The following is a 21,315-nucleotide window of genomic DNA, read 5'->3' as shown; positions in this document are numbered from 1 at the left end:
AATGCCTTGCCAGCAATTTACCAGAAAGGCACATTACTATGACAAATGTAACAAGGGCAAAGGTCAAACGTCAGGGTGTTTACCCATAATGTGTACAGGTTAGGGGTATGAAGGTAACCTGTCCAAAATACATGTACAGAACTAGTGATACTAGGTGGACAGGTGAGAAGAAAGACATCAGGACAAATGAGAAAACATGTATAAGTCATACGCATGTACTCCGACAAATGTGAATGACAACATATGCCCTGTGAATGTCGATGTGGAAGGTTAATAGACACAAAAGTAATGTGTCCCTCAGGGTGTCATGCAGTGTCACCGTAACAATGTCCAGTCCCCCATACTCGTACGTGAGCTCTGCCACTGACGGAAAGCGCAAATACCGGCGCACACATACGGTACATGATAGACTAATTAGTGTGGATAAGCAGCTGTTGGCCTGTGTGAGGAATACAACTCTCTGGGTGGGTGTGTCCTGCAATATAAATGTAATGGCATGTGGCCTGTGATGCCGCCATACAGTGTGTGTATTGGTGTCAGAAAGTTGATATCTTGTATCAGACACATACTCCGCAACTGTACAGATTTATGCAGAATGTGCAGAGTTCTGCCTCATATGTTTGGTGTGTTCCACGTAACATCAGTACCATTCTGGCACATTCCTGATAACTGAAGTCATGAAATAATGACAAACATGTGATTAAGACACCAAATCCATCAGAAAAGCCATACTAATGCAAAACCTATTATTGTGTCAACTATCTACGTTTGCAAGAGCAACATGTCAATACTGCCCCTATGTGTCCCACTATCAGATAAGGCCTTGTCCAGAAGTTTGCTCTAGGAGGTGGAGTGGTATGATCAGAAACAGATACATGTATGAGAAAACAGCATTATCGACTGCAAGATAACGCAGAAGGTATGAAATGCGCTGCAGTAGGACGTTCAGTACTGTCCGCAGGTATGTGCTGACATGTCAAATGACACAGCAGTCTACATGAAGTACCTATAGGGCTGTCACTTTACAAATGATGATAGTGGGACATACCCACAGCCATGCACACAGCACAAATAGACATACACACAGCAAAACTAGGCCATGATACATGAAGCCTCCGGCGTGTACGAGTACAGTGAGAGTACAGCAAGGATAGATGTCTGCCAAGATATACAGCAAACGCCTGTAAGGGCATGTAACACCGCCCGTAACACGGACATTGCATGGACAATGTTGGGATTTGCAACATATCCCATTGGTATGTGACAGCTATGCAAATATGCGATACATGAAACAGTCAGCTGTCCATGCAAGAGCAGAGTTATGGGCAGAAAATAGATTATATATATATATATATATATATATATATATATATAGAGAGAGAGAGAGAGAGAGAAACAGACATACACACACAGACACACACACACGTGGCAGGGCTGGTAATCGAACTTACACATTACTACCCTATCACACTACAGCATGACGCATTTACAGAACGCGCTACCGAGATTACTAAACACAGCAGACCCACGGGCATTCTACTAGGTGCGTGTCAACATCCGCAAAGACAAAGATGTCAGCAGGATATATCTGTGGTGTGAAGATTCTAAAAGCATAACCTGAGTCCCCAGGAAAACGAGACCATGCACACACACACACACACACACACACACACATTTGGCAGGCCTGGGAATCGAACTTACACCTAACTACCCTATTACACTACAGCATGACGCATTTACAGAACGCGCTACCGAGATTACTGAACACAGCACTCCCAGAGGCATACTTCTAGGTGGGTGACATCATCCGCAAAGGCAAAGACGCCGATAGGGAATGTATGTGTTGTGAGGCATGTAAAAGCATTACTGTGTCCCCAGGCAGCTGGAAACACACACACACACAAACACACTTGGCAGGGCCGGGAGTTAAACATACACCTAACTACCTTATCACACTACAGCATTACGCATTTACAGAACACGCTACCAAGATTACTGAACAGAGCACTCCCAGAGGCATACTTCTAGGTGGGTGACATCATCCGCAAAGGCAAAGATGCCGATAGGGAATGTATGTGTTGTGAGGCATGTAAAAGCATTACTGTGTCCCCAGGCAGCTGAAAACACACGCACACACACACACACACACACACACACACACACACACACACTTGGCAGGGCCGGGAGTTGAACATACACCTAACTACCTTATCACACTACAGCATTACGCATTTACAGAACGCGCTACTGAGATTACTGAACACAGCACTCCCAGAGGCATACTTCTAGGTGGGTGACATCATCCGCAAAGGCAAAGATGCCGACAGGGAATGTATGTGTTGTGAGGCATGTAAAAGCATTACTGTGTTCCCAGGCAGCTGGAAACACACACACACACACACACACACACACACACACACACACACACACACACACACACTTGGCAGGGCGGGGAGTTGAACATACACCTAACTACCTTATCACACTACAGCATTACGCATTTACAGAATGCGCTACCGAGATTACTGAAGACAGCACTCCCAGAGGCATACTTCTAGGTGGGTGACATCATCCGCAAAGGCAAAGACGCCGATAGGGAATGTATGTGTTGTGAGGCATGTAAAAGCATTACTGTGTCCCCAGGCAGCTGGAAACACACACACACACACACACACACACACACACACACACACACACACACTTGGCAGGGCCGGGAGTTGAACATACACCTAACTACCTTATCACACTGCAGCATTACACATTTACAGAACGCGCTACCGAAATTACTGACCACAGCACTCCCAGAGGCATACTTCTAGGTGGGTGACATCATCTGCAAAGGCAAAGACGCCGATAGGGAATGTATGTGTTGTGAGGCATGTAAAAGCATTACTGTGTCCCCAGGCAGCTGGAAACACACACACACACACACACTTGGTAGGGCCGGGAGTTGAACATACACCTAACTACTTTATCACACTACAGCATTACGTATTTACAGAACGCTACCGAGATTACTGAACACAGCACTCCCAGAGGCATACTTCTAGGTGGGTGACATCATCCGCAAAGGCAAAGATGCCGATAGGGAATGTTTAGAGAGTGTGCAGTCTGAAAGCATATTACTGTCCCAAGGTAGACGTAGACAAACACGGCAGTGCTGTCATCGGGCCAACTAAATATCTACGGAGCACTACAACACTAAATAGATATGGGATGCGCCACAGACAGTACACCCTTCGAGACAGCAACCAGTGTGTTCAATGTAGGCATCCATCGTGACATTGAAAATGGACATCTATTGCCTGGATGACCACCATGGCTATACAGGATGTCAATGGCCATCCCCACACGCTTAGTATCACACGTCTGTTTGGAATGTACTGTGTGTCCATCTACACAACGGCGTACTGGGCATGCTCACACACTTACCAGATGCAAAGGGCCATCCTGCATGCACACGGAGTCTAATCACGGAAGGACGCAGTGTGGAATGTACTGTGTGTCCATCTACACAACTGCGTACTGAGTACTGTGTGTCCATCTACACAACGGCGTATTGGGCATGCTCACACACTTAGCAGTTGCAAAGGGCCATCCTGCATGCACACGGAGTCTAATCACGGAAGGGCGCAGTGTGGAATGTACCGTGTGTCCATCTACACAACTGTGTACATGGACTGTACTGTGTGTCCATCTACACAACAGCATACTGGGCATGCTCACACACTTAGCTGTTGCAAAGGGCCGTCTTGCATGCAGATGGAGTGTACACACAGAAGGGCACAGTACAGAAGGGCACAGGAAGGTATAACTGTCCTCACGCAGAGGGCGGTCACACATGCAGTGACCTGCACACACACAGCTGCCATCACAGCTGTCACAGGTGCAGGTCACACACGTACACACTGCAGTGTACACTGTAGCTGTCAAGTCAGCACCATGTCGTCGGTGCAGCACTACACAGCCTTACAGTACCACAATACCATGTGACACATGACCACTGGGCTGTACAGAGGTGTACACCAGCTGTGCAGAGTACACATGTACCAACAGGGATCCAACAGGTGTTATGCATTGCAATGATACCAGTATACATGGACAGGTTGGCTCAGGACATACCACGGCCCTTACACAGCTGTGACACCTGACTGTTGCTGTACACCAATGAACACACGTCTGGATATGTCATACATGTGATTGTGTGGATGTGTGCATGGACTGCACACACAACACATACATACATAGCCTGTGATGTACCTCGTGCATAACAGTGGCCTAATCAATGCTACACACACAAATGGAAGGTGGGCCCATGTCTGTTGAATGCTCACACTACAGGGGGTAGCAATGTTGACCGGGACACATACCCTTGTACTGGTCGCCTGTGACACCCGTGATATCATACCACAGTCCATGTGTTATGTATGTCAACACACATGTCCAACAATAGCAATGCATACAAACATGGCAACAGGTGACACATGTGACATCTGTACTGTGCATGCAGCAACCATGCATGTGCAGTGGCCGATGTCCGTAACATAGTTGCACCTACCTACGACATGCAGTCGCAATGCAGACCCATCATTGACACCTATATACGGTGACATACAAACAGCACATATGGAGGGATGTATGTACATAACGTGGTGTACCACCTGTGTAGATGTATGTGTGCAGGGGGTGGCTCACAGTTGTGTCACACACCATCCTATCATGCCATGTGCAAACAGTATGCTATGTCGCTGTTACGTGACGGTGCTGACATAATGCATACACAGCGGTCAGGTGTTACCAACTATATGTCACATGGCACCTGTAACATCTACAACCTCCCGTGTGCATATAGCAGCACATTTGCCAGATATAGCGTTGGTACACATAATGCAATCAATACCGCTGCATGTCTATCAAACGTGTCATCATATGGCAGGTGTATCATTCCCAGTACTGCCATGTGTGTCTCAATGTGTGACCAGAGATGCCACATATCGCAGGGAATATGTCCCAGTTGTTACACATCCTTGTACACCGTTGTAGAGATCTGTACATACGTCAGTGTGGGAAGCATGACGTTGGCCGGTGTGGTGCATCACACACGTCAGCTGTCCGTATACACATGTGTGGTCACCACAGTGTGTGTGTGTCTGTATGTCTGTGTGGTGCTTGGTGTGAGGGTGTATGCTAATATACGGTGAGAAATGATCACTAACCCCACGTGGTGACTAACCCGTAATGGTGATGCATTGCACTACCCTGTTGATGCCATAGGTCCCAGCCATACTGGCTACCTGTGCATGTTCCTTCTCTGTGACACGTCGTGTGGGTGCATAGTACTGTGAGGGTGATGACCACATAGGCAAGGGTCCCCACCTGCACACTATGGGGTGTGCGTTATAGTGGTGTACACCCCATGAATGTGGCCATGTTTCGTACTGTTACAGGGTCCTACTGCTGCACAGTGTGGCCTCCAGCTACCAAGTGACACCTCACAACATCATTGGCCAGACCGCTGTGTACAACCCCTGCACCATGTCACCATACCTGTAATGTGTCCTGCTATGTATGTCACGTCTCTGTCCAGTGTAGCCTGTGGCACTGACCACATGCATCAGGTGCAGTATATGTGTGGACATCTGTGTCATGTTGGTGTTTCCAACAGTCAGGTTGAGGGTACATGAGGCATGCTGATATTGCCAGACGTGCCTGTGAGTAATCCACAGTTACACATGGGGGACTGCAAACACTGCTACCTGTAGGCACATGCAAGTACACCATAGGAGGGAACCAGGGTATCACAACCAACATGGTGCTACAGATGTAACCGAGACACATACCATGAACACATCACAATGCATGCTGCACCTGCACTACATGGTATGACCGGTGCATGCCGACAGTACACAACCTATATCACATACACATCTCTCAGTATTCACACACAACCACTGCAACATACACATCCCTCACTATGCATACGCAGGTAATATCACATACACATCTCTCAGTATTCACACACAACCACTGCAACATACACAACCCTCACTATGCATACACAGGTAATATTACATACACCTCTCACTATGCTGTTCACCCTGTGCATCAGAATATTTGTGCATAACCCTGCACCGATGGTGTGGATGACAGGGATGTGGCACAGGCTTCATCATATGCACAGGGTGATATGTTTGCCAGGGGCATAGGCTGCACCAATGGATAACATCATGTGTGTGTGTAAGGGCCGGTGAGTTGACTGGACATATCTGCCCAGAATGCATGTGGATGTTGTGGAGCCCTACAGTTGTGTTTGCTGTGTGCGTGTATGTGTGTACACAGTTCTGCCATTTGTGAGGCCTACACAGGGTATAATTGACAGCCCCAGATTGTACAGAGCAGGTTGTACAGCTCACTGTGTCCATCCACGGCCACGTGACCTGTGCCTGCCTGGGGTTGCACGGGCACTACCAGGTGGAGGTACAGAGTGGCTACTGTCCAACGACACATGTCCGCTGGAACCGTGTCCCCGCTGAGAAAGTCCAGGGCCACGTCCATGTGGCCTGCTGTGTCCTGGTGTTGACAGCGCAGCACCAGCTGCACTGCTACTGCTACCGGCACTATGGGAGCGGGCATGTGAGGTGGCACGCTCACGTCGACCTACACTAGGTGGTGTTGCTGGCCTATGTCCAAGTGGCCTATGCCTCACTCCTACCAGATGTTCCAGCACAGACAGCTCCCGCTCGTGGATTGCCATGCCTCGGTCAAGGATTCCGACCATTTCACCTAATCACCTATCCAGAACATTAGCAATCTGCTGTTGAGCATTTTCCAATGCCTGGATGTTGTCATTTAGGGTATGGATAGCAGCCCTCTGCAGCCTCTGCCCTTCTCTGTTCTGCTGTTCAGCACATGCCTGTGCCGCCATTACAGTCTGGAACATGCGTCTGGTGATACCAGCTGCTGCGCTCTGTCCTGCAGGTGCATGTCTGCCACAGGTCCTCCTATGAGCAGCACCAGCCACATGCCTGTGTGGCACATCTGCAGTCATTACACTGACACCATGGTGTGTAGACACACCTTCTGTAGCCACCACATGTTCCTGTTCCACGTTAACAGATGCTGACTGTCCTTCCTCTATGGCCACTGGTGATGCGGTATGTGTTGGCAGCAGAACTGTGTGTGGGGAAGAGGGGGACATAGCTGGGATGGTAACCATTGGCACAGATTCAGCCCCTGACAACCCTGCCTGTACCTCATGCATATGTTCATTACCGCTAGTATCTGTGGGGACACTAACATCAGATGGACCGCAGGAGGGTAACGCATCTACATCACCTGTGAATGCAAAGAAATACTGTAAAGTACAATAGACACAGACACACACACACACACACACACACACACACACACAGACACACAGACACACACACACACACACAGACACACACACACAGACACACACAGACACACCATGCATGTGATTTGTCAGATGGCATGCAGCATGCCTGCGATACAGCAGAGGGCATGCAGCTCAGACATTAATAGTGTTAGTAAGCATACCTCCCTGGGGTGCACACTACAGCAAGCAGGTGTCATATCAGTAGCCATGCAGTTCACACAATCATGGTAGTATGCATGCATCCCCGTGATACACCATGTGGCCCAGACACGGATAACAGTACACATGGCTGATGTAACCTTGACATGTAATCTGCTGACATGTGCATTAACATGCATACATGTCTGACACAATGGTGTCCTGACACATGTACAGCATCATAATGGGCGTCACATTGCAGTGTTGTGTGTATGTCCTACAGATAGAATGCATGTTTAGCAAATGTGCATGAGCATGGGAGGGTAGTGTGAGCCATCTACATTGCTATACAGTGTGAAGTACAGACACTGTGCCATTGCATGGCATCATGAGGCATCTATGTTGCTGTAGAATGCATAATATGTACACATTGCATAGCCATAACTGCAACACAGTCGTGATGTTCAACAGATCGTATATGGTAGACTTCAGTGACACCTCCAGTAGCTGTGCACAGGCTTTTAGGTTGTCCAGTGTACCACATCAACTGTATAATCAGTCAACTAAGGCTATAATTGGACCATGTGTGGACAATGTGCAACAGGGTGTATACACATCCCAAGTACTGTGTGGCTACATGTCTCTGGCCATCCCCCCATGGCCATGTGTGCACATGTGTTGGCCAATTGTGTGGGATGGACATCTATCTCACATGTCTGTGTTGTCCCATATGACATACACCTGTAGATGTCAGATATGTCACAATCCACAGGGCTATGCAGACAACGGGTTGTATGTTTGGTATGTGGGGTATAGGTCATGTGATAGTGTGACAATATTGCAGGCAGAACACTACATGTCTGGGATATGTTAGGTGGCACATCACAATGTGTGCACCCAATGCAGGGGCATATGACACAATGGTGACACCTGTGGGCTGCCCATATCTCAGCTCACTGTGTGGTACTTTGTGCGTACCACACATGTTGTTCCAATGCATACTACATATGCCTCCATTGTAGAACACCTCCACCATTGTATGCACACCTGACCACACATGTCGCAATGACAAGTACTGTGGTTTCAAGTCGTTGTATCATTGCGTTTGTATATATTGCACATGGGTGGCCTGTGTGAAAGACGGGTGGTGCGACCTGCATATCGTGACTGGAACAAACATCAGGTGTGCAAGTGTTAACTGGCCACATGGCAAAAAGATCTACACTGTAACATGCCTGATACTGATGACAGTCTCACCTGCAACGGACTCATGTCTGTGCGGCATGCCAGAGGTACCTGTATAGGGGTGACACACCAGTATGAACATTATCCATGACTGTATGACAGCCACAGGTTGCACTGTGCATGTGTGCATACACAACGTAGCATACTGTAGTATGCAGCATGTGTGTCCACATACCTTGCATAAGTTGTTACTTCACATAATGTACAGTGACACATGCAACTACATGGGATATAATAGCCATATGTGCAGTACTGACTTACCAGGCAACTCCAGGCACATTGGTTGGAAGACACCCACCTCCACGATGGCAGCTAGTGTTTCTGGATGCTGTTCCCTGGGTGTCCCCAGACTGGCCAGTAGCTCCTCGGTGTGTGTGAGTGGGGGCTGGGTTGGTGGCCCACCACCTGTTCCACTTTGTTCCCTGGCGATTGCAGTGGCACACTGTTTTGCATGTCATATCAAGTCCGTGCAGTGTCTGTGCACCTGCTGGTAGGTGCGGTTATGGCCACCCACATCGTTCACCCTCCTGCGTAGATCGTGCCACAGGTCATCCCGCTGTTGGGCATGCTGTGGCACATGGCTGAACAACAAGTCATAGTTGTCATGGAGCTGTGGGATGAGGACATCATCCTCCTGGCGGGTGTATGCTGGGAGGTGTGTACGGGGCATTATCTGTAAGACATAATGATGGTGACAGGTCACAGTTTCAGAGATGTACAGAGATACTGTTGCACATACATTTCTATGACATCTACTACATCTGCACATTTATCTTTGCAAAGCATCATGACACTGACATGACTGACGTGTTTGTGTCACACATGTCACACCCATTATGCATTGGATATCATCACCATATATGTGCGTCACCTCATTACAGTGTTCATACTCCATGTAAATGCTGTCTTGCTGTGGGCATGTCTATTTGCCTGCACTTGTGTTCTTACCTATCTGCACATGCCTGGATGTGTCCACGGTACTACTGTTGACCTGGATGCTGTGTATATGTCACATATTAAAACAGACACAGCCGTAATGGACTTGAGCAGTGACAATGCACACATACGCATGGACACCTGTACATGCATGTGTTTTGCCATATACATCTACACAGCACTGTTCAACATCCTGCCACGGATTGCCTGTATTGCACATGTGATAGACATGGGACAATGGCTAGTCAGATGACATTCGCAGGGATGGTTATCAACCATAGCATGTGCGGGCACAGTTTCCAAGCTGTAACAGACAGCCATTGTGCCTCCGCAAGGTGCATTAGTGCCACATTACTGATCCAGTCAGTTGATAGTACATCTACCATGCGGCCATCACACCATGTATGACTGGGATGACATGTGCAGCTTTGAAGGACAGGGTTGCATGGTATGGCGGGAGTATGTCACATATATGGCACAGGGATCTGTCCAGCCTGTGGCGATCCTAGTATTAGGACGGTGGCTGTCCATGACATATGTCTTATAGATCAGGATATGGACATGTAGCATGTCCATCATCATGGTGTAGCAAATGTCCTTCTGCAAGGTAGACAGCATGCTGCATAGTGGAGTTGAGGATTGTGCAAGCTGGTATCGCACATCCATGCATAGCCATTACCCCTTACAGGTGGTATGTGATCCAATATTGGTCACCACAGTGCTGTATATGCCTGTCCAGTGATCTCCGTGCTCATGGATGGCACCCTGACATGACATGGGTACCTCAGATGACTACCTAAGGGGCCTGGAGACGTCACCATGTCGGGGGTGCACTGCACAGCACCATCCCTTACACAGTGTCCATAATGTTGACCACAGCCTAGGTAGTAGTTTATGGGTACAGGGATGTTCACCTAGCGGTGACACTGCTGGTATCATCCATCAGACTGTGCACATATGTCACACACCTCACCCACACAGCCCATTCTGTATGTTGTTCACAACACTGACACAGCTATACTGATAGGTCATGGCCATTCACAGCCTTACATACACAGATGCCTAACATTTGTCTGTGTGGTATGGGCTACAATGAGGGTGGGGTACAACACATTAACCCTGTTCTACTGTAGCTGGCACTGGTGTGCTGTGCACATGTCACTCTTGCACCTTTTGTTGTTGTGAGTCTGTCAACAGGCCACTGGTGGAACACTCCTGTGACATGCAAAGGTATTTGTAATCAAATATCCATGCTGTCTTGTACATCTGTACTGCTAACATCTACAGTGCTAATGGTTCATGGACATGCACACCATACTCAGCAGGGTTATAGTGCGGTGCCACCCTAAATGACTGTCATCGCCACTTGTGGGTTGATATTATCCAACACCCTATCTGTATTGTATGGTCATGCTAGGCACTTGTTCAGAACTTGTGAGCATGTCATGAGCTACTGATTACTATAGCACCCATTCCACACCATTTCCCACAGGTACACTGGCTGTCCTACACTTCCCAGCTTGCTTATGGTACAACAGCTGTTGTACACACGTAACGCACATATCCTGTGGGACATGGTTGTATATACAGGCATGTCCGACTGTCACGTACCAGTGCTACTGCCTGTCTATATGAGGGATATGTCGTACATGTGGCAATAGAGCAATTGTCTCATGTACACATTCAATGCTCACCTCCCAACATACGGCACTACAGCCTGTGGGGACTGCACTTCTGCAGCCGTCCTGGGGGCATAGCTCTCAGGTGTACCTCATTACGAGGAATGTACCTCATATGGGGTTCTAAAAGGTGCATGTTCCTCAAGGTTCCACATTGGAAGGGTCTGTCACACATTCATTGTTGTAAATTGTTTACCTGCTAGCCATGCCTAAATAGATGGGAATCATATTAATTCATTAGAATATCTTTTTTATTCGTAAAACCAGCCTATTTTAGCCATCATATGCCCTTCCTAGTTGAAGCTGTTAGTAAGCCAGTTGTAAGTGTTCCACGTTTTGCCCATTTGTCACACAGTATGAAGGCTAATGTTCCTCAGTTTGGGGACAGGAGGTTGACAGCTATGGCTGGGGGTAATGCTGTCACCAACCCTGACTGCACCTGACAGTCATTTGGGGATGTGTAACATTCACAACACACCCCACCCATCACATAGTCTCACATGATCTACACCACTGGCCACACCTACGAGGACAACTTGTGCAGTACGTCTCCATACTCACTGTAGGCACCAGAGGTAGCCCCCAACATGGAAGACAACATCACCAGCTTATAGCCCACAGACTCATGTGTGCCAATCACATACAGCCAATAGTGAGTTATAACATTCACAACACACCAGTCATAGATGACTCTGTAGGGAGTCACACTGCAGTTCCACACAGCAGGCTACACAAGGCGTTAGTCGCTTACATCTTGCTGTCGGGTAACTGCTTCTGCAACATAACCTATGCACCCATGCCACATCTCACCAGGTACGATATGACTGTCATTCTCCATGTTAGTGTGACTGCCCTGTGATGCTACTTCACAGACTACGTGTGCAGGGACATGCAATAGCTCACCAGTCTTATAGCCCTGAGGGTGTGGGCCAAGCCCTGGGGAGCACTGTGCATTCGTCCAGACACGATACCACTGTACAATGACCGACTGTGTCACTTCAACAGTTGCCTATGCTCCTATTGTCATTCCACAGGCATCTGGTATCTGTCCGCTATGACTGACCTGGTCAAACACAATGCTGTGGCACAGATGACTTGCACCTGTCAGCCCTGGGAGTACAGCTCACATGTAAGGTTCTTGCTGCTTCTATCCTGCCTGTCTTGCACAGTTTCCAATAACTGTCACCAGCAGGGCGGTAACTGGCAGGCACGACATGGGGTCATGTGACACAGTGCTTGCATCTTCCTCTGTGATGCACGCAGGCAAGGCACACCTTATAATGCACCACTCAAACATCTCTGCAGTGACTGGGACCTGCCTCTAGGCTCTGCAGAGCACACCTGCAATGACAGGTTATAGACAGACCATACCTTTCCGGCACATACCTGGACCGGCACACCCACAGCTGAGGGGTTCCCATATCCCACTATGTTTTGCACACATCCTGGCAAGTTACTTAGCACAATGCATCAGAGGTGCTCCACGTGCAACTAACTGTGTCCGGGACCGCTATACACATTGTAACAAGTGACAGAGTCAACATCATACCCCACGAGTAACATACCTTCTATGTTGGTATAGTGGACAGTGGGCCTCAGACAGCTACTACTGATGTGTGACTGACACTACCCCACACTTCACTGGGATAGCCACACATGTACCGACACATCCATGAGTCATACCCTCCGCTCTGCTGGATCAACCCATACACACCACCTCCAAGACCTACATTACCCTTGGCATGAACACTACCACCATGTGACTGGTGTTACACACCTGGGGTTATCCCCTCATTGGTGGATTCTGAACATATGCTAATCGACCTTGTTAGCCACATCCTGGCAACACACCCATCACAGCATACACAGTACATGTGTACTACAACACCTACTACAGACGTCTGCTGACAGCGGTTGTTAACATCATGACACCCATGCAGATGGACAATGCACATACAAATGCTGACACATAACCCAGTGCACTTCATTAGCATGTACACAACTGCATGGATCATGCTATTCCACACAGAGCCATGATGGTACACACCAGATAACAGACGCCACTCTGGTGGTCATGTTCCATGGACATATGATGTACAACAACAGGTGTAGGCTGTTGCACAGTGCTGTGCACTCCCATGTCTCTGGTGGCTCACTGGTCAGCCGTGGTGGGGCCACAGGGTCCCTCATCACATACTCCAAGACTAGCTACGTAAACATGACTGCCACACATTTCGGGGTGTACCACCAGGCATTATGGTGGTATGTCAGTAGTCGATGGCAACACCCACATCTGCTGTCACATACAACAGTCACTCAGGAACATTGCAGACCCAGGTGTTGTTGGCAACATGCTGGAGGATGGATTCAATGCTGACATTACACCCTCTCACTCACTACAGGGCCGCAATCCATACATGAACATTGTGGTGTCACTGTGGTCACACCTACACGGTACTGACCTACACTCTATATGTCCTGGGACACTGGCCCCATGTCACCTTCCAATGTCCCAGGCTGTGATGTCCACCAACCTCTGCATTACATGTCTCCCCACTAGGCCACCATATTCAGTAATAGCCTTGTTTCAGACATTGTAGCCTCTGAATGGCACACAGCAGCATTTATCACACTACACACAGGTGGCACCACATTGCATGAGTGGGACTATAGTCCTACACACCTGACTGGACTGTTCTGCATGGCTATGGGGCACATCATCAAGGACGTCATTCACAGAGACATTGTTGGGCTCCCGTCCTTTGCTGCCACCTGGGTTGGGCTTGTTAGGGTCAGAGCATGGCCCCTACACATGGTGGACTCCTTTCATACAGTTACCAGGGCAGTTGCTGATGGTACGGGAGTCCACACATCCTACATTGTCCTCTCATTGCCTTTCAGCACCATTCCCCATTCTGGTATTGACAACATACACATCCACCTGCACATTGTACCCTGTGTCTTAGGATGTTATGCTATGTGGCTCATGGACAGGACACACAGTGAGGCCAGCATACCATAGTACCTACTACATGTCAGGTACATTTGGCATACCACGGTCCTCAGTCATAGGGCCCCTCATGTTCAGTATATGCTTCCCTGCGGAACAGGCTAGCATATGGTACTTTCCCTGCCTAGCTTTCAAACCCCTGCATACCAAGTGCCATGATTGCTCCACCAGCTGATACTGACTCCAACCATACGGGTGTCACTGTGACAAACACATAATATGACTATCATGGCATCAAGCTGCATGACACAAGGTGCATGCACATCACCTTTGCATTACACCATTCACCCACTGACTATCACATGGATGGTAGTCCCCTACATACATATCACATTGTACATGTTTGTAGTACACACATATGTCGCACCCACTCCTGTGGTTACCGTATTGCCACTGTGGCGTGGATATCCTTCTACGTGGCCACACCTATCTGTACTGGATGTGTAGCTGGTACATAGGCACCCATTGTACCTCTGAACTCAAGACATCTACACACATTCAAGGGTACACCACCCCATTTAGGGTGTACCTTACACAACAGCTACAGCTTTACATGCCACAACACTAACACGCCATGACATTTACTGAGCTATGACAGTTTAAATATGCGGCTGCACTACGGACACCACATCTGTACACATTTGCATACTACATACTCAGGGGTGATCTCTGCTGATCAGACAGGGCCCATGTCCACAACATTATTAATGGATATACTCCTCATACGTGACATAAGCAGAAGCCACTGTGAGCAACATGCTCATGGATATGTGCACACATGCCACAATGAGTGGGATGTGCTTGTGGGTTACATTCCCAAACCGGACACTCACCATGCTTTGGAACATAAGTCCTATGTACATCACGCAGGGACACTCAGTAGCACTGTTCATGTGATACCTCCCTTGGTGGTTGGGAGACACATTTAGGCCTGGGATCACTGCAGTGGCTGTATTGTGCAGAGGTGCAGGTGACACCTGGCTCTGCTGTTCACAGGACACTACCCTAGAGAGGTGCCACTAGTGTGAACACTGTAGTTGTGCTTACACATGGACTTGCCAGACTGCATAGTACCCCACTATGCACCTGTGAAGCTATTACATGTCCTTTGTGCATGGTTACTTGGTAGCCCTTCCATTTAGATTAGCTATCATGCTATTACTATGTCCCATACCTACAGGCCATATGTATCCTGTTATTGTACATACCAATAGACGATACCTGTGGTATGCATGTAATGCCTGTTATGCTGTGTAGAATATCTGTCATATCTACCTATAATACTATACATTACACATATTTCACATAGTATCCCATAATGCAAAACATACTTGCACAGTTGGACCACCTTACATATGTCATTAACGTTATATGCCCATACACATGCGTGCTGTGACAGTATATCAACATATACTATCCCCTGCTATGGCACGTCCTTGTTGGACATACCCTACCACTGACGGCGGGTTGTATGGAATTGTTCTAACGCCCTCATGTAGCATCCCTTGTGGTGTCTGTGCTGTGTACCTTGTGTCCCACTGCTGGACGCACAGTTTCTACAAGCGTTAGTATGCTCAGCAAGACATCACTACATAAATACCTTTCCCCACTTTATGCATTGCGGACACATTTAATTAATGCAAACCAGGCTATACATACAGTAAAACTAATTAATACAGATCATGCTATACATAACCTTACATATCGGGCGTTCTACATACCTTGTTGTCGTTACGGCATTTTGTTTCTATCTCTCTCACAGTGTTTCTACTGGTATTCGGTATGAGCATACGGTTTGAATGTCTGGCAAGTCATCCTTATATATGTCGATACCTGTAACATGTGGATTAATCCCACCAATTTGTGTTCCTGAGTGACTAATTACTTGCATATCAGCTGTGCAGCTACTCCATTCGCAGCAACAGTGGGGTATAATTGGATTCTCCACTTGGGGGTTGCCTATTTGCCCTACCTTCGGGGAGACGGTCTGTATTGTGTTTTGTTATGTGTAACTGCAACTGCTATGCATGGAGACAAGTATAGTTTGGATTCATGTCCCCCGTGGATTGTGTGTGACAGGTAGAGTATTTGGTTCAACATGTGGGTGTACCTGTCATCCCAAAGTCTGATAACGGAGTATTGCAAACAAAACCTGTAACATGGCTGTTTGTTCCATTATACAATGCCTGCAATTTTGCATGACGCCTTTAATTGTGTCTCTCACACGGTATGTTGAGGGTTCTGCAGATGTAATTGACTGACTGGATGTTTGTGCTGCTATTACAGTCTGTATTGCTTTGGTTTCTAGTGTGGGGGATGTCGGTGGGTGTACGTAGCATATACAGGTTTGTGGGCCTTGCATTTCTACATAATCCGTATATATGTGTGTGGGCTCCATCCCTAATTAGAGAGCTAACAGTTAGTAGACTTATGTTACGGGATTGTACGTTGGGCCATTGTTAATTGGTTTCTATATTGTCTGCAGGTGAGCTTGCTACTTGTATACCTCCGTAATTGCGGCGATATATCAAGGGATATGTGTACGTGACAGCTATCCCTTGTATTTCTGTCCCAGATATTTGCAGTCATTGTGGTTGTGTTGTTAAAAGAGCCTGTTTGCCATGGGTTGCCACCTTTTCATATGGTCATTGTTGGACACTTGCGGGACACACAGCGGTGTTTACAGGCCAACATGTAGCCACGGTCAGTACACAGGTTAGCACATACTTTTATCCTCACTACATACCTATTGTTGTGTGACTTTGGCTACTTATCATTTTGCATGTGACATTTACGTTTCTTACATACAGGCATAACTATTAAATACGACTGTTACATTATATATGGGACATATTTATGTCCTACCATCTCGGACATTTGCCCTTTGTACTGTTTTATGTCAGGACACACCTGCCCAGGGTGGGGCTGTCCCTCCTACTGTGGGACAGTAGTAACCGTATGCCTACGGCTAGCTATACCCACACCTACCGTACTGATCTGCCTCTGACTTGGCACTAACAAACACATGTTGCAGACACACACACACACATTACAGTCACACAGAGACGCACACAGCACCCTCAACGCACACTTACACAGACTACGGCACTCACAGACACAGTTGAACACAGTACCTACGTGGACCGTGACACCGGCAGCAGTGACAAACTGTCCCTTCATATCATCATACTATTACTCGCGGATGTACTGTTCCGGTACTGTGTTCTATCGGTCTTTCAGCCTCGTGGTTATGCATGTCGGTATGTTACACATTCCATGGTTGGTGGTATCCTATTTATTTGTACCTCCAAGGTGTTATGAATGTCGTTGAACTATCTATTATATTTGCAGATATCGCTGAATCCATCTATATCACCATATATCCCTCTATTGCCCTTTCTATCTTTATTATATATATGCATATGTGTACATATATATATATATATATATATATATATATATATATATATATATATATATATATATATATATATATATATATATATATATATATATCTGGCGGGGAACGTGACAGGCACACAGCACCACCATATGCTGTAAGGCTCATGTACTGTTCAGGTGTTGGCATTCCGTGTTCCACTGGCTGTTGTGTTTACAATGTTTGAGGGCTGCCTATGTAGGAGTCACACATTGGGCCACCTATACATTACAATTTACAGGTGGTCATGTTTGTGTGCCATCCATTTTTCTGTGTGTGCAGGTGGAGAGATGTCAGTCCATAGGGGCCTACACTGTCAGAGTATGCACTATACGTTCCCTCTTTGCCAAGGTGTAGGCATATTGGGCATGCCTCCGTCTGCCTACTGGGGCTGGCACAGTGTGTTCATGGTCTGAATCCCTCTGTGCCTGTAATGGCCTTGGCAATTGCGGTGGGCTATGAGGGCCTTCACCATTTTGTCCCTGCTGCAGCTGCTTCCGCAGGATCATATTATGTAGCATGGCACATACTATGATGATGTGGGCACACGTGCCTGGAGAGTACTGCAAGGCTCCACCAGATGTATCCAAGCACCGCAACCGTGATTTCAGCATCCCGAACACATGCTCTATGATGATTCTGGTTTGTGCATGTGCCTCATTATGGCGTTCTTGCATGGGTGTGTGTGCATTTCTGATGGGAGTCATCATCCACGGCTCCAGTGCATAGCCAGCATCCCCCACGAGATAGCCATGTGGGATGTCCCCCCTGACAAATACCTGATACAGCTGTGAGGCATGCCAGATATGGGAGTCATGGTAGCTTCCAGGGCTGCCAGCACACACATCCATGATAATGCCCTGGGCATTGCACACGACCTGGCAGTTGATGGAGTGGAATCCCTTGCGGTTTATGTAGCGCCTACCCTGCTCACCGAGTGGTGACTTGATTTCTATGTGCGTGCAGTCTATTGCATCCAGTACCTCCGGGTATTGTGCCACATGGTGGAAGTGGCGCATATCGCTGGCCAACTCCTCCTGAGTTCTGGGGAAGTATATCTGCTCATTGGCATGTGGTAACATGGCATCCAGGAACTGGTGTAGTACCCTGGATGCTGATGCCTGTGAGATACCCATTATATCTCCAGTTGGCCTTTGAAAGGTACCTGTGGCCAGTATTCTCAGGCTTACACATACCTTCGTGTCCACTGGGATGGGTTCCCCTCTGTTGTTTCTGGTTCTCAGGCGTGGCCGGCACAGCTCCACTATTTGCTGTAAGATGTCTCTGTCCACCCTGTAATGCTCTACTATCTCCAGGTCATGTAGCCCCTGGTAGGTTACCCTTGGTCTGAACACTCTCCTTCTCCTCCGAGGCCTGCGGTGGTTGTCGGCATCATCCTCCACAACACCGTCAGTCTCTAACACATGCTGATGAATCACAGCTATGGCAGCTCCCAACATGTACATTTTAAAAGTTCCCCGTGTGTTTACACCTATGGTGCAGTGTTTGGGAATACACAGGTGTGTGTTGGGTGCTTTCACACTTTATACTATTGTGTTGTGAACACCGATGATGTCATAGGGTGTGTATGTACGATCGTAGCTGCAGGTTATCTTATGTGTTTTACTGCTGGAACTACTATTGTGGTGCCTTTGGTGTTGAATTACATTTGCCTGCCGTGGATTACCTCTTGACCTTCCCTTTACATTTCTGCACGTTGCACCTACCATTTTCTGGCGTGCATCCTGCAGCCTACTTTCATTTGTACTTTCCTGGACCTGGCGTATCTTGCGTTATGTGTGCTACTGCCGGTCTGCTGTCGGTTTGCTTTGCTCTGCTGTGTCAGGTCTCCTATCTTTGCAATCCAATACCTCCCCTCCTTTCTTTGCATTCCAATGCCTCCACTATCATGTTTTGCAAGTTTCTGCAAGCAGACTTGTCAGCTGCCTTCGATTGGCCTTCGTGGGTTGATTGGTGTTGATTGCTCATTAGTACTCCAATTACCCTACTTCCGCATTTCTTTCTTTTCTTCCCCTGACCTTCCTGTTTCTGCTATTGTTTGCGACGTGTGCGCCCGATTACTGGGTTTCGGGCACATTTTCATCCTCGTACACATGCGCTTTTGGGCACCATGTGTGCTCTCAGCTAAACGATTCCTCCCCACCCCTGTCCTGCAGCTTTGCTTAGCAATGGACAGGTCAGATTTGCAATGCTCCAATGTGCTTACTGCTACGGTGGCACACCCCTCTGCTGATGTCATGTATCTCCTCTGAGCCACTCCTCGGTGTTATACCGCTGCGCCGTATGGTACAACCTTCATCCGGGGACATTTGATTCAGTATTATCTGCCTCATTTGCATGGCATTGACTACTAATTCATAGTTACTGCGCCGAACACTATCGCAGGCCCTTAGCAACCCTTGCACCTTGGTTGTGGTGTTCCATGCCTACCATTGTGTATTATGCTGTAAACCTGATTTCTATTATGTTGCGATTTTATGACATTTTTATAATATTTCTTTATGTTACAGCTTCCGCACACATGCCCTGCGGTTGTGCTGTGCATAACTGTGGACATGACATTAAATGTTGTTATTTACATGTTGTGCATCTTTTCTTATGCCATTGGCTGTGTATTTCGCCATTGGCATATGTTAACATTGTGATACCTGAGTCTGGCCCTCTTCCATAGCTCCGATGTTCTTTTTGGGAAAATGTAAACCGTGTTTTTTGGTTTACATTTCCGTGGGCTTACACTACGCCTGCACCACTTCATGAATCGCTATATGCCTTCATTTGCATGGTGCGACACTGCACATGGGGTGATTAGCATACCTACTCTGGGGGCTGCGCAGTTCTGGTATACGCCGGTAGTGCACGTGGAATTGGATCGTACCTGAATCGCTCAACGGCCATATTTGGCATTATACCGCCTACGCTATGCCTGTGCCTGGCACAAGCTTCATGAATCCCGGGGATTATCTCTCACTTGAAAGGAAGAACCTTGAGATGGATAGGAAATCATCTGCTTCAGTTGGCAGACAAAATTAAGAAAGCAAAGCTAATAGAGAAGGCTTTGCACAACTGCTGAAATAGGCAATTAAAAAAAATCCAAGGAATAAAAAAATCGAGAGTAAGAGGAATTGAAGAAATTACTTAAAACAGTATATGCACAAATTGTATAATACTCTATCATCTTGTGGCAGAAAACCACCACAACAACCACAGTCAGCAAATCTGAAAATGCTTCCATTCTCAAGTCCATTGAAGAAAAGCTGGAGTAGTGGTGTGTGCACTTCGAGAACCTCCTGAACCACCCATCACCACCAACAGACTTTGACAGTGATTGACTTGAAAAGAAGATGTGATACAGACCCAGTGGAATCAGCTCATAGCCACAAGTCAGATACAAAATTAAAATTACTAATAAATAGAAAAAATAGTAAAGCAAATGGTGTTATGTCCCCAG

The sequence above is a fragment of the Protopterus annectens genome, chromosome 3.part0 (assembly GCF_019279795.1).
Source record: "Protopterus annectens isolate FY-2018-M chromosome 3.part0, PAN1.0, whole genome shotgun sequence".
In the NCBI taxonomy this organism is placed as follows: Eukaryota; Metazoa; Chordata; order Ceratodontiformes; family Protopteridae; genus Protopterus; species Protopterus annectens.
The sequence above is the reverse complement of the archived record's forward strand: the minus strand, read 5'-3'. Positions refer to the sequence as shown.